This window comes from Mus musculus, chromosome 12 (genome assembly GCF_000001635.26).
Source record: "Mus musculus strain C57BL/6J chromosome 12, GRCm38.p6 C57BL/6J".
NCBI classification, from domain to species: Eukaryota; Metazoa; Chordata; class Mammalia; order Rodentia; family Muridae; genus Mus; species Mus musculus.
Genome location: NC_000078.6, coordinates 109,334,890 through 109,359,630, shown reverse-complemented (window position 1 = coordinate 109,359,630; position 24,741 = coordinate 109,334,890).

The window sequence follows — 24,741 nt, the reverse complement described above, 5'->3', positions numbered from 1 at the left end:
TGAGGTCCTCTTGATCTCCCAACATTACAGGCTATACTGTTGATGCTTTTGGTTCCCTCCAGAACTTGACAGTAAGATCCTATTTCTGAAGACGCTACATAATTAGGTCATAGAACGTGGAGAATTAAGCAGGGAGTCACCTGAAAACTCATCCCTACATGCTGGCTGGCTTCCGTGGGGCTGGACAGTGCTATGCATGCTGCTAGAGGAGAAACTAATTATCAACCTTACTCTACTGGAAACTCTGCAACCTACAACAACGACCAGCCTGGTGAGGCATTCTTTCTTGTACGATAGTGACATAAATGTCATGAGAGTAGCCAACCAGTTCTGATTGGATAAATACAATAAAAAAGCCTGTTCCATAAGGTAAAACTCATATCTGGAACTGATATCAGAGTCAGAAACTTATGGCTGGGTAAATAATAGGCCCTAGTGGAGAACCTATGGCCATTACTCTGGTAAATGGGCATGGAATTAAACACTCCTAATGACTTATTGTTGTACCCATAGATTAGTACATCTATCTCTTAACCCTAATCAGAGAAGCTTCTCTTTTGCAGTAGCTGGTGATTAATACAGCGACCAACAAGCAGTCAAAGTGTAGAGAGTAGGAGACTATGGAATTCTCAGCCTTAAATGGAACACCCATATTGCATCCTTCCCCACAGGGTCATAGCAGAAGATGGAGCAGAAAGATTGTAGGAGCCACAGATGATGAATACTACAAGGGACAGTGTTTTCAGACCCAGAAAAACAGTTGCACATTTGAAGTCTTACACACATCACCTGTGCAAGCTACACAGCGTAACAGCTGGGAAGACAGGTAGGCACCAAGTCCCAGCCCTAGCCTATCAGAGGAACTATTAAGTCCATTGTTCTGTGACATCAAATAATTCAGTTATCTCTGTTCCTTTTTCATCAGGATCACCTGTCATTTGGTGAGAGTGGGGCCCTGGAGTCTCTCACTGCTACCTTGTTGGGGTTAATACATTAATTTGTTTGCCTTTAGTAGTGCTTGCTTTATGCAGGCGGGTGAATCTGTGATTTGGGCATACATGTTTAGAGTAGTAATATCCTCTTGGAGGGTTGTTCTCTTAATATGAAATGACCATATTTTTATTTTTCTCAATAGTTTTGTTTGAAATCTGTCTTGTCAGATACCATAACAGTGACACTTAATTGTTTTCTGGTCCATTTGCTTGTAATACCTTTTCCCATCCCTTTGCCATTGATATCACCTGTAATTTGGGATGAAGTATATTTTTGATGGCAGCAAGGAGATGGATCCTGTTTTTTTTTTTTAATCCAATCCACCAGTGTTTTTTGATTGGGGGAATTTGGACCATCAATCCTAAGTGTATTTTCAACAGTTGTGTATAGATACTTGACATTTGGTTGAATTGTAGTGGTAAGTTTCTTCTATTTCCCCTCTGGCTTAGTATTATTCTAACGTGGTTTATTCTGTCCTATGGCCTCCTGGATGGATCTGTTTCTCTCTTCAGAGTGAAGTGTTCCTTTAAGTACCCTTTGTAGAGCTGACTTACTGATCATAAATCCCTTTAGTCTATTTAACCGTGGAAAAGTTTTATTTTTCCTTCAATTGTTAACAGACAGCTTTGCTGGGTATAGTAGTCTGGGTTGACAGTTACCTTTGAGAAGTACATCATTCTAAGCCCTTACACCTTTTTAATTTCCAGTTGAAGGATCTGGTATTGTGGACCTGCCTTTACATTTGACTCAGTGTTATCTATTGCTGCTTTCATTTCTTTGTTACAAATATTTGCTGGTTTAATGTCACAAAGGAGGTTCTCTTTTAGTCTTGTCTGTTTGGTGTCCTAAGTGCCCCTGTATCTGGATTGGAGTCTCTTTCCCTAGCTCTGGGAAAGTTTCTGTTATGATTCTTTTAAAAAGATTCACTGTGCCTTCACAACTATATTCTCCTTTTGTGTCTACAACCTATACATTTTTAGGATGTCTTTTATATCTTGGAATGCTCACTGGTACCTACCTTCTTACTGTTTTTCTGTGTCCCTGTTGGATTGTCCCAATCCCTCCATCTTATCTTTAAACTACATATATTCTAACCTCTTCCTAATCTCCCATTTTTTTGAGACATGGTCTTTCTATGTAGATGTAGATGGCCTGAAACTCTCTTTGTAAATGAGGCTGGTCTACAGAGACCAGAGATCTACCTGCCTCTGCCTCCTGAGTGCTGGGAATAAAAGCAACCTTGGTCTATTCTATTGCTGAGACTCTATACAGAGTTTTTTTATTTGGCTTACTATATGTTTTATTTCAACATCTCAGATTGGGTGCCCCCCCCCCCCGTCCCCAGCGTTTCTACCTCTGCTGAATTCCTTTCATATCATCCATCACCTTCCTTATTTCACTCAGATGGTTGTGGTTTTGAAGATACTCAAAATCATTGTTCTGTGCTCTGAGATATATAGCTCACTCTCACTAGATGCCATTTCAGTAGAGTTAATAAATTCTGCTGTTAATAATTTCCATAGAGTTAATAAGTTATGTTGTCTTGTTTTTTCATGTTCCTTATGGGATTTGGCACTGGGATTTGGCTTATTTTTATCAGCTGTATTCTTTCAGCTGAAGTGTTTGCCATGTTCACACGAGACTTGGACGAAGTAGCATTGAGTGTGTAGATCAGAAAATAATTCCTCAGGCCAGGAGCTCTGTGTGCCCGGTAAGCTTTATATTATTCCTCAAATGAAATATTAACTGCCAGAGTGCCCACGGATGTTTGATATTGCCACTACACAAAGTCAGTAGCAGCCAATTAGTAGTAACAATGGGCCTTTGACTTCAATACCTGTTGGAGAATAAACAATAGAAAGAGTATGGAGAAAACTCAAATTTTAGTTAATAAGATTAGGAGTGGGAGGAATGTGGTTCAAGCAAGGAGAAAGATTAAATATTATATTGATTTTGTGAAGAAAAATTCAAGGTGGGTAAAGTGACTAGAAAAATATAGCTTAAAAAACTGTCAGGGTCTATAGATTTGAAAGATTTAAGGCTTTGGAAGCTTTTAATTAGAGGTAAAAAGGGGAGAGGATAAGGGTGAGAGAAGAAGACACAGGAATGAAAAGGAGAGTACATGAGTATATACCTGACAAGCACCATAAAGAGTGCCATGTGATTGGAGATAGGGCTGAGCTTAAAAATCACTCACTGCTTTGTCAGACCTGGGTTCGATTCCCAGCACCCACATGGCAGCTCAAAACTGCAACTCCAGTTCCAATAAAGAAAATTACTTCTTCTGATGCCGGGCGTGGTGGCACAGCACTCGGGAGGCAGAGGCAGGCAGATTTCTGAGTTCGAGGCCAGCCTGGTCTACAAAGTGAGTTCCAGGACAGCTAGGGCTACACAGAGAAACCCTGTCTCGAAAAAACCAAAACCAAAACCAAAACCAATTACTTTGTCTGTCTTCCAAGGGCATTGAATCCCTGCCTTTGTAAGTGTACAGACACACACACAGAGGAAGCGCCCATTCACATACAATAAAAACAAAAAACCTTTTTTAAAAAGGAATGCCTTAAATCATCAGTTCTCAACCTTTCCAGCACTGTGACCCTTTAATACAGTCCCTCACGTCATGGTGACTCCCCGAGCCATAAATTACGTTTTTGCTATTTCGTTACTATTACTTTGCTACTGTTATGAATCACAATGCAACTATCTGATATGCAGGATATCTGATATGTCTGCGAAGGGGCTGCAGCCCAGAGGTTGAGAACCACCGCCTCAGAGCCGACTGGGTGGGGAAGCATTTACAGTACTAAGACCTAACTGAGAACTGTAGAAACAATAGCAAAGCCATCAGGACATGTATGCAGGGGGCAAATTAAACAAGAGAAAATAAGAGATAAAAAAAGAATGCTTGTGAAGTGACTTACCGGCATGGTGTCACTCAGTTGAAAAGTGAAGTTCTTAGGTCCCTCTGGCTCTGGCAGGCTCTCTATGGTCCTGTGTGGAAAATGGAGCTGGGCTTTGCAGGACCCACAGTTCTTGGTTCTTGCACGTAGGGGAAGGGAACCAAGTCCTTTCTCCATAGTTCCGTTGTTCCCTACACTGCACAGTGAACTCCCTGTCCCCGTAGGCCTGGCAAGGATTGGAGCACAACTTCTCCTACTCTTTCTTTCTTTCTTTCTTTCTTTCTTTCTTTCTTTCTTTCTTTCTTTCTTTCTTTCTTTTTTCTTTCTCTCTTTCTTTCTTTCTTTCTTTCTTTCTCTCTTTGAATATTTTTTATTAGGTATTTTCTTCATTTACATTTTCAATGCTATCCCAAAAGTCCCCCATACCCCCCCCCACTCCCCTACCCACCCATTCCCACTTTTTGGCCCTGGCGTTCCCCTGTACTGAGGCATATAAAGTTTGCAAGTCCAATGGGCCTCTCTTTCCAGTGATGGCCGACTAGGCCATCTTTTGATACATATGCAGCTAGAGTCAAGAGCTCTGGGGTACTGGTTAGTTCATAATGTTGTTCTACCTATAGGGTTGCAGATCCCTTTAGCTCCTTGGGGTACTTTCTCTAGCTCCTCCATTGGGGGCCCTGTGATCCATCCAATAGCTGACTGTGAGCATCCACTTCTGTGTTTGCTAGGCCCCAGCATAGTCTCACAAGAGACAGCTATATCTGGGTCCTTTTGGCAAAATCTTGCTAGTGTATGCAATGGTGTCAGCGTTTGGAAGCTGATTATGGGATGGATCCTTGGATATGGCAGTCTCTAGATGGTCCATCCTTTCGTCACAGCTCCAAACTTTGTCTCTGTAACTCCTTCCATGGGTGTTTTGTTCCCAATTCTAAGAAGGGGCACAGTGTCCACATTTTGGTCTCCTACTGTTTCTAATGCTCTTCTCTGACAGCTTTCTTTGGCAGGCAGCTGGCTGATGTGGTGACAGTTGGAAAGGGCTGCTGACTGGGCTCTGATTCCCACCTCTCCTGCTTATAGTAGCTGCACTTGTAAGGAGCTTCCATGGCATATGTGAAAGCAAGCAGTGTCTGCCTTTCCCAGGCTGACCTATTTCATTTAATACACTGTTCTCCAGTGCCCTCTCCCACCACCAGGAGGGTTTTTTTTTTTTTATGATGAATAACATTCCCTTATAGTGTGACATTTTACGCCATCGTTCTATGTCTGTGAACACCTAGGTTGATTACCATGAATCCGACTGGCGCAATAACCATGGAACTTCAGACATCCTTGTATGCGCCGACATCAGTGTCTCTGCAGATACGCCCAGTAGTGGAGTTTACTAACTCAAAGGATGGATCCGCTGATGGCTTTCTTTCTTTCTTTCTTTTTTTCTTTTTCTTTCTTTCTTTCTTTTTTTTTTTTTGAGGAGCCTCCACACTTCTCTCACCACAGTTCTTGTGACAGTCCCACCAACACCAAAGGAGAATTTTTCTCAACATTTATGTATCACTTCTGCAGAGTCATTGTGCACAGTGCTGGCTTTCAGAAGATAAGTTCCCTCAAGTATAGCATGCATTTTGGCTGTTTTCAGTCCTCATACCCTTCTTTTCATTTCCCTCCTCTTCCACTCCCTCTTCTGCTAGTTTTCTTCCTTGTTCCAATGTCTTTCTGCTTTCATATAGTAATATATACATATACACATACAGCAGCTTGATGTATGTACAAACAATCTAGGATCCACCTAGGAAGGAAAACATGTGGCAGCTATCTGAATTGTTCTGTTTGCTTGCTTGTTTGAAAATAGATTTTTTTCCCATACAATACCTTCTGACTGTGGCTCTCCTCTCTCAACTCTTCCCAGACCACCCCCCACACCCTCCCAAATATTTCTTTCTCTTCCATTAAAAGACAAAAATAAAATATTTTTGTGTACAAAAGCTCATAGTGCCTTCCAGCCTGGACCTTCCTTCAGGGCAGACCATCAGCTTCTCTGTCCCTCTGAAGACCCCACAGCCTGAAGGCCTCCCAGGAGATCTGCTGCACCCAGACCAACAGGTAAGGAACCCTCCCAAATAACAGCAGTAGCTGGGACCCTCGAGGAGCCTAGCAGATGCAGAACCCACTGCCTCCACTCAAACTCTACCTCCCTTCCTGCTGGGGCAGATCATCAGCTTGCCTGCCTCTTTGAAGACCCCATAGTCTGAAGGCCTCCCAAGAGATCTGCTGCACCCAGGGCAGCAGGGTGGATGATCAGCATGTCTGCTCCTCTGAAGACCCCACCGTCTGCAGGCCTCCCTGGAGATCTGCTACAGCCAAGGCCACAGGTCTCCCAGGAGACCTGCAGCAACCCAGGGACACAGGAGGCAGGCTCTAGACAGAGACACCCAGGCCAGATAACACCAGAGATAAAACAAGAGGCAAGCACAAGACCAATATAGTTTGGTACCATCAGAACCCAGTTCTCCCACCATGGCTAACCACCTGAAAACCATGATGCTGACTTAAAATCCTATCTCATGAGGATAATAGAGTCCTTTAAGGAGGACATAAATAACTCACTGAAAGAAATACAAGAAAACACAGGTAAACAAGTAGAAGCCCTTAAAGAGGAAACAAATAAATCCCTTAAAGAAACACAGGAAAACATAATCAAACAGGTGAAGGAATTGAACAAAGCAGTCCAAGATCAAAAAGTGGAAGTAGAAAGAATAAAGAAAATACAAATGGAGGCAAACCTGGAAATGGAAAACCTAGGAAAGAGGTCAGGAGCTACAGATGTAAGCATCACCAAGAGAATACAAGAGATAGAAAAGAGAATCTTAGGCTTAGAAGATATTGGCACAACGGTCAAAGAAAATAAAAATATAAAAAACTTCTAACTTAATCTAGGACACAACAAAAAGACCAAACCTAAGAATAATAGAAATAGAAGAGAGTGACGATTCCCAGCTTAAAAGATCAGAAAACGTTTTCAACAAAATCATAGAGGAAAATTTCCCCAACCTAAAGAGTTGGCCATAAATATATAAGAAACATATAGGACACAAAATAGATTGGACCAGAAAAGAAAATCCTCTTGTCACATAATAATCAAAACACTAAATGCACAGAACAAAGGAAGACTATTAAAAGCTGTAAGGGGCTTCCTGTGCCCACCTGTGCCAGGACCAGAGAGCCCCGGTGCTGGACCTGACCCCACACAGCACACATCCCAGTTGCAGCTCAACTCCCCAGATATTCCAACACATCCAGGTACACAGGTGAGACCCTAAACCCTGCTCCAATAGCCAGTGTGCCCCAATACCCGGTGTCCCAGGACCTTTGTGACCGAGGTAGGCAGATTCTCTGTCCACCCAGAGGCCTGCACATCTTGTGGTTCCCACCTGTGCTGGGAGTAGAGCCCTGGCACTGGACAAGATCCCACACAGTCCACACCCGAGTTGCAGCTAGAATTCCCAGGTATTCTGATACAAGGAGGGAAACTACACCCAAGAAAAAGCAGGAAATTAATCTTTTCACAACAAACCCAAATGAAGAGACACACAAACATAATTCCACCTCTAACAACAAAAATAACAGGAAACATTGGTTCCTAAGATCTCTCAACAGCAATAGACTAAATTACCTCATTAAAAAGACGTAGGCTAACAGAATGGATATGTAAACAGGATCCAGCATTTTGCTGCACACAGAAAACACACCTCAGAGTGAAAGATAGACATTACCTTAAAGTAAAAAGATGGGAAAAATTTTTCCAATTAAATGGTTCCAAGAAACAAGCTGGAGTAGCCATTTCAATAACCAACAAAATAGACTTTCAACCAAAAGTTATCAAAAAAGATGGAGAAGAAAACTATATACTCATCAAAGGAAAAATTCACCAGGATGAAGTCTCAATTCTGAATATCTATGCCCTAAATGCAAGGGCACCCACATTTGTAAAAGAAACTTTACTAAAGCTCAAAGCACACACTGAACCTCACCAATAATACTGGGAGATTTCAACACCCCATTCTCACCAATGGACAGATCATGGAAACAGAAACTAAACAAAGACACAGTGAAACTAACAGAAGTTATGAACCAAATGGATTTAACAGATATCTACAGAACATTTCACCCCCAAACAAAAGAATATACCTTCACAGCACCTCATGGTACCTTCTCAAAAATCAACCATATATTCGAACATAAAACAAACCTCAACAGATACACAAACATTGAATTAATCCCATGTATTCCATTGGCCCACCACAGACTAAGACTAGTATTCAATAGCAACAAAACCAACAGAAAGTTCACATACATGTGGAAGCTTAACAACTATCTATTCAATGATAACTTGATCAGGAAAGAAATAAAGAAAGAAATTAAAGACTTTTTACAATTCAATGAAAATGAATGCACAACATATTCAATATTATGGGACACAATGAAAGCAGTGCTAAGAGGAAAACTCATAGCTCTGAGTGCCTCCATAAAGAAATTGGAGAAATCATACACTAGCAGCTTAACATCTTGTCGGAAAGCCCTAGAACTAAAAGAAGCAAATACAACCAAGAAGAGTAGATGGCAGGAAATAATCAAACTCAGAGCTGAAATCAACCAAATAGAAACAAAGGGAACTATACAAAGAATGAACAAAATCAGGAGCTGGTTCTTTGAGAAAATCAACAAGATAGATAAACCCTTAGACAGACTAACCAGAGGGCACAGAAACAGTATCCAAATTAACAAAATCAGGAATGAAAAGGAAGATATACCAACAGAAACTGAGGAAATCCAAGAAATCATCAGATCCTACTACAAAAGCCTATACTCAACAAAACTGGAAAACCTGGATGAAATGGATGATTTTCTAGCCATATACCAAGTACTAAAGTTAAATCAGGATCGGATAAACCATCTAAACAGCCCAATAACTCTCAAAGAATTAGAAGCAGTCATTAGAAGTCTCCCAACCAAAAACAGCTCAGGGTCAGATGGTTTTAGTGCAGAATTCTACCAGCTCTTCAAAGAAGAACCAATACTCCTCAAACTATTCCAATAAACAGGAACAGAAGAAACAAACACTACCCAATTCTTTCTATGAAGCCACAGTTACACTGATACCTAAACCACAAAAAGACCCAACACAGAAAGAGAACTACAGACCAATATCCCTTGTGAATATCGATACAAAAATACTCAGTAAAATTCTTGCAAACTGAATCCAAGAACACATCAAAATGATCACCCACCATGGTCAAGTAGGCTTCGTTCCAGGAATACAGGGATAGTACAGTACATGGAAATCCATCAATGTAATCTACTATATAAACAATCTCAAAGAAAAAAAAAACTACATGATCATCTCATTAGATACTGAAAAAAATCTTTGACAAAATACAATACCCATTCATGTTAAAAGTACTGGACAGATTAGGAATTCAGGGCCCATACCTAAATATAATAAAAGCAGTATACACCAAACCAGTTACTAACATCAAACTAAATGGAGAGAAACTCAAAGCAATCCCATTAAAATCAGGAACTAGACAAGACTGCCCACTCTCTCCCTACCTATTAAATATAGTACCTGAAGTTCTAGTCAGAGCAATTAGTCAACAAAAAGAAATCAAAGGGATAGAAATTGGGAGGGAGGAAGTCAAGACATCGCTATTTGCAGATGATATGATAGTATACATAATTGACCCCCAAAATTCTACCAGAGAGCCCCTAAACCTGATAAACAACTTCAGCAAAGTGGCTGGATATAAAATTAATTCAAACAATTCAGTAGCCTTCCTTTATATAAATGATAAATGGGCTAAGAACAAAATTATGGAAACAACACCCTTCACAATAGTCACAAATAATATAAAATATCTGGGTGTGATTCTTTTTTGTTTAAGATTTATTTATTTATTTTATGTCTATGAGTACACTATTGCTCTCTTCAGACACACCAGAAGAGGCTATCAGACCCCATTAGAGATGGTTGTGAGCCACCATGTGGTTGCTGGGAATTGAACTCAGGACCTTTGGAAGAGCAGTTGGTGCTCTTAACCACTGAGCCATCTCTCCAGCCCCTGGGTGTGATTCTAACGAAGCAAGTGAAAGATCTCTATGACAAGAACTTCAGATCTCTGAAGAAAGAAATTGAAGAAGATCTCAGAAGATGGAAAGATCTCCCATGCTCATGGATTGTCAGGACTAATACAGTAAAGATGGCCATCTTACCAAAAGCAATCTACAGATTCAGTGCAATCCCCATCAAAATTCCAATTCAACTATTCTTAGAGTTAGAAAGAGCAATTCTCAAACTCATTTGGAATAACAAAAAACCTAGGATAGCAAAAACTATTCTCAACAGTAAAAGAACTTCAGATAGAATCACCATCCCTGACCTCAAGCGATACTATAGAGCAACAGTGGTAAAAACTGCATGGTATTGGTACAGAGACAGGCAAGTAGATCAATGGATTAGAATTGAAGACAAGAAATGAACCCACACACATGTGGTCACTTGATCTTTGACAAAGAAACGAAAACTATCCAGTGTGGGGGGCACAGAATTTTCAACAGATGATGCTGGTTCAACTGGCAGTCTGTAAGTAGAAGAATGCAAATTGATCCATTCTTATCTCCTTGCACAAAGCTCAAGTTCAAGTGGATCAAAGACCTCCACAAAAAACCAGATATGCTGAATCTAATAGAAGAGAAAGTGGGGAAGAGCCTTGAATACTTAGGCACAGGAGAAAACTTCCTGAACAGAACACCAATGGCTTATGCTTTAAGATAAACATTTGACAAATTGAACCTCATAAAATTGAAAAGGTCTTGTAAAGCAAAGGATACTGTCAATAGGACAAAATGGCATCCAACAGATTGGGATAAGATCTTAACCAACCCATAGAGGGCTAATATCCAAAATATACAAAGAACTCAAGAAGCTAGACGCCATAGAACCAAATAGCCCAATTAAAAAGTGGAGTACAGAGTTAAATAGAGAATTCTCAACCAAGGAATCTTAAATGGCTGAGAAGCACTTTACAAAATGTTCAACATCCTAAGTCATCAGGGAAATGCAAATCAAAATGACCCTGAGATTCCACCTCACACCAGTCAGAATGGCTAAGATCAAAAACTCAGGTGACAGCACTTGTTGGCGAGGGTGTGAAGAAGGAGGTATACGCCATTGCTGGTGGGACTGCAAGATAGTAAAACCACTTTGAAAATCAGTCTGGCAGTTCAGGAGTAAATTGGAAATAGTTCTACCTGATGACCCAGCTATACCACTCCTGGGCATATACCCAAAAGATGCTCCAACATACAACAAGGACATATGCTCCACCATGTTCATAGCAGCCTTATTTATAACAGCCAGAAGATGGAAAGAACCCAGATGTCCCTCAACAGAGGAATAGATACAGAAAATGTGGTACATATACACAATGGAGTAATACTCAGCTATTGAAAACAGTGACTTCATGAAATTTACAGCAAATGAATGGACCTAGAAAATATAATCCTGCATGAGGAAGAACACACATGGTAAGTACTCAGTAATAAGTGAATATTAGCCCAAAAGCTCACAATGCCCATGATACAACCCACAGACCATATGACACATAGAAGGAAGGAAGATCAGGGTGTGGATGCTTCAGTCCTGCATTGAAGGGGGGAACAGGACAATTGTGGGAGGTGCACTGAGAGGTCTGTTTGTAGAAAAATGAAAATAGACCCATATTTGTCACCTTGCACAAAGCTCAAATCCAAGTGGATCAAGGACCTCAAAATAAAACCAGATACATTCAATCTAATAGAAGAGAAAGTGGGGAATAGCCTTGAACTCATTGGCATAAGGAGAAATTTCCTAAATAGAACTCCCATGGCTTAGACTCTAAGACCAAGAATTGATAAATGAGACCTCATGAAACTGAAAAGCTTCTGTAAGGCAAAGGCCACTGTCAATAGGACAACATGGCAACCTAAAGATAGGGAAAAGATAGTCACGAATCATACTTCTGATAAAGGGCTAATATCCAAAATATACAAAGAACTTAACAAGCTAGACCTCAGAAAACCAAATAACCCAATCAAAAAATGGGCTATAGAACTAAACTGAGAATTCACAACAGAGGAATCTCGAATGACTGAGAAGCCTTAAAGAAATGTTCAAAGTCCTTAGTGATCAGAGAAATACAGATCAAAACAACACTGAGATTCCACCTTACACCAATCAGAATGAGTAAGATCAAAACCTCAGGTGACAGCACATGTTGGAGAGGATGTAGAAAAAGAGGAACATTCCTCCATTGCTGGTGGGATTGCAAACTGGTACAACCACTCTGGAAATCAATTTGGAGATGCCTCAGAAAACTGGAGCTAGATCTACCTGTAGACCTAGCAAGACCACGCTTGGGAATATACCCAAAAGATACCCCACCATGCCACAGGGGCACATGTTCCATTATGTTAATAGGGACCCTATCTGTGATAACTAGAAGCTGGAAACAACCCAGATGTTCCACAATGGAAGAATGGATACAGAAAATGTGGTTCATTTACACCATGAAATGCTATTCAGCTATTAAGAACAAGGACATCCTGAGTTTTGCAGGCAAATGGATGGAACTAGAAAATATCATCCTGAGTGAGGTTACTCAGACCCAAAAGGGTCTGCACATGCATGGTGTGCACTCATTAATAAGTGGATATTAGCCAATAAAGTACAGAATACCTAGGGTACAAGCCACAGAACTCAAGAAGGTTAACAAGCAGAAGAACCCAAGTGAGGATGCTTCAATTCCACTTGGAAGGGACAACAAAGCAATCACATCACGGGAGGCAGAGGAAGGGAGGGACCTGGGTGGGTGAGGGGAAGGGGAGGGGAAACAGGGAACATGATCAGGTATAGGAGCGTGGAGAGAAGCCCTGAGGGCCAGCATAATGAATGGAAATATGCAACCTCAGGGGATGAGAGATGGGGGGACCCTTTAGAAAGTACTAGAGACCTGGGAGGTGAGAGACTCTCAGGACTCAAAAGGAGGGACCTTAGATGAAGTGTCCTACAGTGGTTAAGAGGGAACTTGTAGAGTTCACCTCCAGCAGAAAGATAGGGCATCAAAGTGAGAAATGGGGTTGCCATCCCACAGTCAAAAACTCTGACCAATAATTGTTCCTATCTAAAAGAACTGCAGGGACACAAATGGAGAAGAGACTGAGGAAAAGGCAGTCCAGTGACCATCCTAACTTGCGATCCATCTCAAGGGGAGGCCAAAAAGCAAAAGAAACACATGTAAAACAGAGACCCACACATCCACATACAGAAATCCCATAAAATCACAAAATCAAAAATCACAATATGTAAATAAAAGAGCTATAAAGTAAAGTTTAAAAAAAACAGACAAAGCATTATGGGACAAAAATACTAGTGAGTTTATTTTGTGTTAACCATCTACTTCTGGGAATGCAGCCTGACATTAGGTGTGGTTTGTATATCCAGTGAGACTCTGATGGGAAAAAACTAATTTTTCCTTAGTGAGAAATTATGAATGGGAGACAGTTTCTGGACTGGGAACAAGGGCTCAGTCCACACTGTCCAGGTATGGGGCTCTGGATTGGTTCTCATTTCCTGCAGGAGGAAGCTTCTCTGATGATGGCTGATGGAGACACTGGTCTATGAGTATAGCACAATGTCACTAGGAGTCATTTCACTGCTGCGTTCCGTTAGTACGACAGTACCAATTGATTTTCTCTTAGGTCCATGGCTATTTAGTCTCAGGTTCTTTGGAAACTGGAGGAGCGTAGAACACGGGTTCTTTTTCATGGAGTGGGCCTTACATTTAATCAGATAGTGGCTCATTACTCTCATAAATATTTTGCTACTATATAACTCATGTCTCATGTATTTTGCAGGCAAGTCAAAACTGCATATCAAAGGGTTTTTAGATGGGCTGGCATTTACCTTTCTCCTCAGGTAGTGTGCAAGCAAGCACCTGTGTGTACTGTGAACACTAGTCAGTAGGGGTGAAGGTTCTATGTAGTCACCAGCTCGACTTCTCAGTGATCTATTGCAGGATATTTGACTACACTGTGAACCCCAAGATTGTGTTGTTTAATGGAAAAAAAACCCTGTCTCTACTTGTAGTATGGCTCAGTCTTAGCACACACCTTTAATCCCTCTGGCTGGAATACAGATACACCCTCCAATCCCAAACAATGAAGGTAAAGTTTGTTAGTAGAGGGAAGCACCCATGTCTGAAAGTGATGTCTCATTGAGTGGCAGACAAAGTGATGAATCAGACAGAGTAGTATACTCCCAACTCTCACAAGAAGAAGAGTAAAGGGGGGCTACTTAAAAGAGCAGGGCAGAGAGAGATAAGAAGGAAGCTGTTTTACTAGAAGAGTTGTACAGACACAGGTTGATGAGAGAACACACTAGACACAGGCTAAGACAGAGAGAGCCAGAGTTCAGGAAGAATGGGAAAGGGTGAGCTTATTCAGTGCTACAGAGGCTGAAAACATTCCAGGCCTAGGTTAGACTGTACAGAGGCTAGAAACTACCAGGACTAGGCTTAGGTTAGCAGACAGCAGCAGTGACCCTAAGAGATGGCAATTATTACAGAAGAATTAAAGATGCCTTTATAGAGATCAGGAGGTTATGTCTGCGTTGTCTTCAGCAATATGGCCTTACCATCAATTTGTGGAGAGCAATCAATAGCTTTTGCAATATCCTGGGTTGATCAGGGGTTTCCACAGGGCCCCTTTGTAAATAAATTATCTTTAATATAAATATTACAATGACTTAATCTGGAGGTTGTATTTCCTTACTTTGTCTTAGTTCCCAGTAATCTCAGAGAGAAACCAAGATTTATTTAAAACTGCACCTCACTAGCTGAGCATTTAAATGATCTACCTTAGCTTTCTGTGGTAATCTGGATACCTTCCCTTCCCATTCCATGATTCTTGCATATCATTATTGATGTGGATTTTTGGGCCACATCCCCCTCCTCCCCCCCCCCTCTGCCCCCTTCCTCTTGGCTCCAAATCCTCCATCCTCCTCACTGATCTGAATCTCCCTCTCCCCCTCTCTCCCTCCCTCCTCCTTCTGATTGGTAGACATCCCGCCCTATTCTCTCTTCTACCGAGCCATTGAGCGATCAGCATTTATTGACAAAGCAGAGAGGAAATTGTAAGTATTTTTCTTTTTTTTTTTTTTACCCAAATATGAGACAAAAGTTTCTTGGTCTAAGCATTACAATGCCATGTCCATATTGAAATAAGATATGAGGACAGAGAAATCAGCATTTGAGTAACACAAGGGTAATCTTAACACAGTGTACAAAAACATTATGCCTACAGCCCTTTGGCCAAAAACTTAATTAGATGGAATTCATTCCTGGCACTGGAGGTTTCATTTACAAGGGAGAGATGTCTAATTCATGCTTGGTAGCCGGTTTTTTTGTTTGTTTGTTTGTTTGTTTGTTTTTGTGGTGATTCAATTTAGGTTTCTTTCATATATGTATATACTTTAAGAAGCTTCTCCTGTAGTGGGTTTCCATATGACCCTTCAAATGGTTCTTAGATTTCGCTGTCCCTCCCAATACCCCCTCTCTTACCTGCTTTTCCTCTCTATCTCTGCTTAGTCCCTCTGTTCCAGTCTCCTCTCATGGATATATATTTTCTATTTCCTCTTCCTAAGGAGCTCCTCCCCCCACCCCCGCTGCTAGCCTCTTACTCTATACCTAACCTCTGTGACTATACAGATATGTAGTATACAGCATGCCTATAGAAAGATTAGAAACCAACATCCTCATCGAAGAGAATACATACCATACTTGTTTTTTGGGGGCGTGAGTTATCATTTTCCTTAAGATGACTTTTTCTAGCTTTATCCATTTCCCTGTGAATTTTTAAATTTTGGTTTTTTTTAACAACTGTATAATATTCCACTGTGTAAGTGTGCTACATTCTCATGATCCATCCATGTAGGCTGTTTCCAATTTCTGGCTACTATGAATAGAGCAGCAATGAGCATGGATTAGCAATGTGTATCTCTGTAGAATGTAGAGTCCTTTGGGTACATTCTCAGAAGAGCTATGGGTGGATCTGTAATCTACTCTGGTAACTGAGAAAATGCTACTCGGATTTCCATGGTGGCTGTACAAGTGTGCACTCTCATCAACAGTGGATACGTGCTTCCCTTACCCCACATCCTCACCAACATGAGCTGGCATCTATTTTATTGATCTGGGTCATACTGACTGGTGTAAGATGAAATCTCAAAGTAATTTTGACTTTCATTTCCTTGGTGGCTAAAGATGTTGAACATTTCTTTATTTCTCAACCATTTTGTGTTCCATCATTTGAGAACTCTCTGTTTAGATCTATTCCCCATTTTTAAATTGGGTTGTTGGCTTTTTGATGGCCAGTCTTTTTAGTTCTTTATGTAGACATTAGGCCTCTATTAGACGTGCAGCTGATAAAGGACTTTTTCTATTCTGTAGCCTGCCATTTTGTCCAAATGATAGTGTCCTTTTCCATACAACATCAATACACAAATATCAGTAGCCCTCCTATGCACAAATGACAAATGGGCTGTGAAAGAAATCGGAAATGCAGTATCTTTTGCCATAGCCTAAAAACAAGACAAAACAAAACCAAAAACAACCAAACAACAACAACAACAACAAACTTGGGCCCTTCCAGTTCACTCCAGCACCACGGTGCCTTGCCCGCGAAGTCTCCGGACACCTGCAAGGACCCACACAGGATCCCCCATGGGATCCTAAGACCTCTGGTGAGTGGAACACAGCATCTGCTCCAATCCAAACGTGTGGGACCTGAGACTGCATTAACTAGGGAAGCAGACAACCCGGCCTGATCAGGGGCACATGTCCCTTCCAGTCCACTCCAGCACCGGAGTGCCTTGCCTGTGGAGTCTCCGGACACCCACAAGGACCCACACAGGATCCCACACAGGACCGTAAGACCTCTGGTGAGTGGAACACAACTTCTGCCAGGAGGCAGGTTCGAACACCAGATATCTGGGCACCTTCCCTGCAAAAGGAGAGCTTGCCTGCAGAGAGTACTCTGACCACTGAAACTAAAGAGAGATCTAGTCTACAAGGTCTGCTGATAGAGGCCAACTTAATCACTTGAGGAACAAGCTCTAACCAGAAACAACTATAACAACTAGCTTCAGAGATTACCAGATGGCGAAAGGCAAACGTAAGAATCCTACTAACAGGAATCAAGACCACTCACCATCATCAGAACACAGCACTCCCACCCCACCTAGTCTTGGGCACCCCAACACACCTGAAAAGCTAGACTTGGATTTAAAAGCATATCTCATGATGATGGTAGAGGACATAAAGAAGGACTTTAATAACTCAGTTAAAGAAATACAGGAGAACACAGCTAAACAGGTAGAAGACCTTAAAGAGGAAACACAAAAATTCCTTAAAGAATTGCAGGAAAACATGACCAAACAGGTGATGGAATAGAATAAAACCATCCAAGACATAAAAAGGGAAGTAGACACAATAAAGAAAACCCAAAGTGAGGCAATGCTGGAGATAGAAACCCTAGAAAAGAAATCTGGAACCATAGATGTGAGCATCAGCAACAGAATACAAGAGATGGAAGAGAGAATTTCAGGTGTAGAAGATTCCATAGAGAACATCGGCACAACAATCAAAGAAAATACAAAACGCTAAAAGATCCTAACTCAAAACATCCAGGAAATCCAGGACACAATGAGAAGACCAAACCTACAGATAATAGGAGTTGATGAGAATGAAGATTTTCAACTTAAAGGACCAGCAAATATCTTCAACAAAATTATAGAAGAAAACTTCCCAAACCTAAAGAATGACATGCCCATGAACATACAAGAAGCCTACAGAACTCCAAATAGACTGGACCAGAAAAGAAATTCCTCCCAACACATAATAATCAGAACAACAAATGCACTAAATAAAGAGAGAATATTAAAAGCAGTAAGGGAGAAAGGTCAAGTAACATATAAAGGCAAGCCTATCAGAATTACACCAGACTTTTCACCAGAGACTATGAAAGCCAGAAGAGCCTGGACAGATGTTATACAGACACTAAGAGAACACAAATGCCAGCCCAGGCTACTGTACCCGGCCAAACTCTCAATTAACATAGATGGAGAAACCAAAGTATTCCATGACAAAACCAAATGCACACAATATCTTTCCACGAATCCAGCCCTTCAAAGAATAATAACAGAAAAAAAAAAAACCAATACAAGAATGGAAATCACACCCTAGAAAAAGCAAGAAAGTAATCCCTCCACAAACCTAAAAGAAGACAGCCACAAAAACAGAATGCCAACTCTAAAAACGAAAATAATAGGAAGCAATAATTACTTTTCCTTAATATCTCTTAATATCAATGGACTCAATTCCCCAATAAAAAGACATAGACTAACAGACTGGCTACTTAAACAGGACCCAACATTCTTCTGCTTACAGGAAACCCATCTCAGGGAAAAAGACAGACACTACCTCAGACTGAAAGGCTGGAAAACAATTTTCCAAGCAAATGGTCTGAAGAAACAAGCTGGAGTAGCCATTCTAATATCGAATAAGATCAACTTCCAACCCAAAGTTATCAAAAAAGGCAAGGAGGGACGCTTCATATTCATCAAAGGTAAAATCCTCCAAGAGGAACTCTCAATTCTGAATATCTATCCTCCAAATGCAAAGGCAGCCAATTCATTAAAGACACTTTAGTAAAGCTCAAAGCACACATTGCACCTCACACAATAATAGTGGGAGACTTCAACACACCACTTTCATCAATGGACAGATTGTGGGAACAGAAACTAAATAGGGACACAGTGAAACTAACAGAAGTTATGAAACAAATGGACTTAACAGATATCTACAGAATATTTTATCCTAAAACAAAAGGATATACCTTCTTCTCAGCGCCTCAAGGGACCTTCTCCAAAACTGACCACATAATTGGTCACAAAACAGGCCTCAACAGATAAAAAAAATATTGAAATTTTCCCATGCATCCTATCAGACCACCATGGACTAAGGCTGATCTTCAACAACAACATAAATAATGAAAAGCCAACATTCACATGGAAACTGAACAACACTCTTCTCAATGATACCTTGGTCAAGGAAGGAATAAAGAAAGAAATTAAGGACTTTTTAGAGTTTAATGAAAATGAAGCCACAACATACCCAAACCTATGGGACACAATGAAAGCATTTCTAAGAGGAAAACTCATAGCTCTGAGTGCCTCCAAAAAGAAACTAGAGAGAGCACACACTAGCAGCTTGACAACACATCTAAAAGCTCTAGAAAAAAAAGGAAGAAAATTCACCCAAGAGGAGTAGACGGCAGGAAATAATCAAACTCAGGGGTGAAATCAACCAAGTGGAAACAAGAAGAACTCTTCAAAGAATTAACCAAAGGAGGAGCTGGTTCCTTGAGAAAATCAACAAGATAGATAAACCCTTAGCCAGACTCACTAGAGGGCACAGGGACAGCACCCTAATTAACAAAATCAGAAATGAAAAGGGAGACATAACAACAGATCCTGAAGAAATCCAAAACATCATCAGATCCTTCTACAAAAGGCTATACTCGACAAAACTGGAGAACCTGGACAAAATGGACAAATTTCTAGACAGATACCAGGTACCAAAGTTAAATCAGGATCAAGTTAACGATCTAAACAGTACCATATCCCCTAAAGAAATAGAAGCAGTCATTAATAGTCTCCCAGTCAAAAAAAGCCCAGGACCAGATGGGTTTAGTGAAGAGTTCTATCAGACCTTCAAAGAAGATCTAATTCCAGTTCTTCACAAACTATTCCACAAAATAGAAACAGAAGGTACTCTACCCAACTCATTCTATAAAGCCACAATTACTCTGATACCTAAACCACAGAAAGATCCAACAAAGATAGAGAACTTCAGACCAATTTCCCTTATGAATATCAATGCAAAAATCATCAATAAAATTCTCGCTAACCGAATCCAAGAACACATTAAAGCAATCATCCATACTGATCAAGTAGGTTTCATCCCAGGGATGCAGGGATAGTTTAATATACGGAAATCCACCAACATAATCCATTATATAAACAAACTCAAAGACAAAAACCACATGATCATCTCGTTAGATGCGGAAAAAGCATTCGACAAGATCCAACACCCATTCATGATAAAAGTCTTGGAAAGATCAGGAATTCAAGGCCCATACCTAAACATGATAAAAGCAATCTATAGCAAACCAGTAGCCAACATCAAAGTAAATGGTGAGAAGCTGGAAGTGATCCCACTAAAATCAGGGACTAGACAAGGCTTCCCACTTTCTCCCTACCTATTCAACATAGTACTTGAAGTCCTAGCTAGAGCAATCGACAACAAAAGGAGATCAAGGGGATACAAATTGGAAAAGAGGAAGTCAAAATATCACTTTTTGCAGATGATATGATAGTATATATAAGTGACCCTAAAAATTCCACCAGAGACCTCCTAAACCTGATAAACAGCTTCGGTGAAGTAGCTGGATATAAACAAGTCAATGGCCTTTCTGTACACAAAGAATAAACAGGCTGAGAAAGAAATTAGGGAAACAACACCCTTCTCAGCAGTCACAAATAATATAAAATACCTTGGTGTGACTCTAACTAAGGAAGTGAAAGGTCTGTATGATAAGAACTTCAAGTCTCTGAAGAAAGAAATTAAAGAAGATCTCAGAAGATGGAAAGATCTCCCATGCTCATGGATTGGCAGGATCAAAATTGTAAAAATGGCTATCTTGCCAAAAGCAATCTACAGTCTCAATGCAATCCCCATCAAAATTCCAACTCAATTCTTCAACGAATTAGAAAGAGAAATCTGCAAATTCATCTAGAATAACAAAAAACCTAGGATAGCAAAAACTCTTCTCAAGGATAAAAGAACCTCTGGTGGAATCACCATGCCTGACCTAAAGGTTTACTACAGAGCAATTGTGATAAAAACTGCATGGTACTGGTATAGTGACAGACAAGTAGACCAATGGAATAGAATTGAAGACCCAGAAATGGACCCACACACCTATGGTCACTTGATCTTTGACAAGGGAGCTAAAACCATCCAGTGGAAAAAAGACAGCATTTTCAACAAATGGTGCTGGCACAACTGGTTGTTATCATGTAGAAGAATGCGAACCTATCCATTCCTATCTCCTTGTACTAAGGTCAAATCTAAGTGGATCAAGGAACTCCACATAAAACCAGAGACACTGAAACTTATAGAGGAGAAAGTGGGGAAAAGTCTCGAAGAGATGGGCACAGGGGAAAAATTCCTGAATAGAACAGCAGTGGCTTGTGCTGTAAGATCGAGAATTGACAAATGGGACCTCATGAAACTGTAAAGCTTCTGCAAGGCAAAAGACACCTTCAATAAGACAAAAAGGCCACTAACAGATTGGGAAAGAATCCTTACCTATCCTAAATCATATAGGGGACTAATATCCAATATATATAAAGAACTCAAGAAGGTGGACTCCAGAAAATCAAATAACCCCATTAAAAAAAATGGGGCTCAGAGCTAAACAAAAAATTCTCACCTGAGGAATACCGAATGGCTGAGAAGCACCTGAAAAAATGATCAGCATCTTTAATCATCAGAGAAATGCAAATCAAAACAACCCTGAGATTCCACCTCACACCAGTCAGAATGGCTAAGATGAAAAATTCAGGTGACAGCAGATGCTGGCGAGGATGTGGTGAAAGAGGAACACTCCTCCATTGTTGGTGGGATTGCAAGCTTGTACAACCACTCTGGAAATCAGTCTGGCAGTTCCTCAGAAAATTGGACATAGTACTACCGAAGGATCCCGCAATACCTCTCCTGGGCATATATCCAGAAGATGTCCCAACAGGTTAGAAGGATACATGCTCCACTATGTTCATAGCAGCCTTATTTATAATAGCCAGAAGCTGGAAAGAACCCAGATGCCCCTCAACAGAGGAATGGATACAAAAAATGTGGTACATTTACACAATGGAGTACTACTCAGCTTTTAAAAGGAATGAATTTATGAAATTCCTAGGCAAATGGTTGGACCTGGAGGGCATCATCCTGAGTGAGGTAACACAATCACAAAAGAACTCAAATGATATGTACTCACTGATAAGTGGATATTAGCCCAGAAACTTAGTATAAGAGACATAAGAGATATAAGATGCAATTTGCAAAACACATGAAACTGAAGAATAATGAAGACCAAAGTGTGGACACTTTGCCCCTTCTTAGAATTGGAAACAATCACCCATGGAAGGAGTTACAGAGACAAAGTTTGGAGCTGAGACAAAAGGATGGACCATCTAGAGACTGCCATATCCAGGGATCCATCCCATAATTAGCCTCCAAAAGCTGACACCATTGCATACACAAGCAAGCGTTTGCTGAAAGGACCCTGATATAGCTGTCTCTTGTTAGACTAGGCCAGGGCCTAGTAAACACATAAGTGGATGCTCACAATCAGCTATTGGATGGATCACAGGGTCCCCAATGGAGGAGCTAGAGAAAGTATCCAAGGAGCTAAAGAGATCTGCAACCCTGCAGGTGCAACAACATTATGAACTAACCAGTACCCCGGAGCTCTTGACTCTAGCTGCATATGTATCAAAAGATGGCCTAGCCGGCCATCACTGGAAAGAGAGGCCCATTGGACAGGCAAACTTTATATGCCCCAGTATAGGGGAATGCCAGGGCCAAAAAGTGGGAAAGGGTGGGTAGGGGAGTGGGGGGGAGGGCATGGGGGACTTTTGGGCTAGCATTGGAAATGTAATTGAGGAAAATACATAATTAAAAAAAAACAGAGGAAAAGAAAAAAAAAACTTGGGATAACTCTAACCAAGAAAGTAAAAGACTTGTTCAATAAAAACTCTAAGACTTTAAAGAAGTCTTCAAATTGAAGAAGATATCAGAAGATGGAAAAATCTCCCTTGCTCAAGGACCCATAGGAGTAATATGGCCATCCCTCCAAAATCAATCTGTAAATTCAATGTAATTCCTATCAAAATTTCAATGCAATTCCTTACAAATCTTGAAAGGATAAATTTAAGCTTTCTATGGAAATACACACAAGAAACCCCCATAACAAAAAACAAAAATCCAGGATATATAAAATTCTTCTGACTAACAAAGGAGCTATTGGAGGCATCACCATCCCCAATCCCAGATTGTACTGCACAGCTATAGTGATAAAAACAGCATGGTATTGGCATAAAAACAGACATGGGGACCAATGGAGTATAATTGAAAACCCACAAAAAAATCCACACTCCTATGGACACATGATCTTTGAGAAAGAACCCAGATATACACACTGGGGGGAAAAAGGCAGCATTTTCAACACATAGTGTTGGGTAAACTGGATAGTCACATGTGGGAGAATTGCAAATAGATCCATACATATCAATCTACACAAAGCTCTACTCCAAATGAATGGAAGACTTACTATCACTGTGTGAGGTCAGTATGTCATTTGACCTGGAGGAGTGTTTCTTCTACAAACTTGTGTGCCCTCGTGTTGAGCACATGAATGTTAAAACTACTGTATCCTCTTAGTGGAGTTTTCCTTTGGTGAGTAGGTAGTGTCCTTCTCTATCTCCTCTATTTAGTTATGATTAGAAGTCTATTTTGTCAGATATTAGAATGTCTACACCTGCTTGCTTCTTCGGTCCATTTGCTTAGAATATTTTTTTCCATCCTTTTACTCCAAGGTGATGTATATTAATTACAATGTGTGTTTCTTGGATACAGCAGAAGGCTGGACCATGTATTTGAATTCAAATTGTTAGCCTGTGTCTTTTTGTTTGGGAATTAAGACCATTGGTGTGGAGAGCTATCAATGAGTAGTGTTTGTCAGTTCCTGTTATTTTGTTGGTTTGGTGTTGGTTCCTCCCCCACTCCACCCCCATTTTGCTGGTCTGAGATTGCTTATTTCTTGTGTTTTCTTGGGTGTGATTAACCTTTTTGGGTTGAAAATGTTCCTTTTTGCACCTTCTGTATAGATGGATTTGTAGATAGATACAGCTTAAATTCAGTTTTATTGTGGAATATTTTCTTTCTTCATCTATTGTAATTGATAGTCTTGTTGGGTATAGTAGCCTGCATTGGCATATGAAGTCTCTTAAAGTTAGAAGACCATCCATCCAGGCTCTTTTGGCTTCTGGAATTTCTATTGAGAAGTTGAGTGTTAATCTAATGGACCTACCTTTGCATGATACTTGTTTTATTCCCTTATAGCTTTTCATATTCTCTCTTTTTCTGTAAGTGTATTGTTTTAATTATTATGTGTTGTATGGCATTGCTAGTCTTGTCCAGTCTAGTTGGTGTTCTGTATGCTCCTTGTGCCTTAATAGGCACCTCCTTCTTTATAGTAGGGAAATTGTCTTCTATGATTTGTTTGTTTGTTTTGAGATAGGGTCTTACTATGTGGCTCTAGACATTCTGTAACTTGATAGGTAGACCATGCTGGCCTAAAATTCACATAAGTCTGCCTGCCTCTGGTGCTCACGTGCTGGGATTAAAGGTGTGCACCAGTATTCCTGGCCTTCTTCTGTGATTTTGTTGAAAATGTTTTCTATGATTTTGACCTGGGATTTTTCTCCTTTCTCTCTTTCTATTATTCATAAACTTGGCCTTTTGATAGGGTCCCAGATTTCCTTGATGTTTTGTGCCTGTATTTTTTCACTTTTAGCATTTTGTTTGACTGAAGTATCCAAGTTCTTCTCTCTTGTCTTCAGTGCCTGAGATTCTCT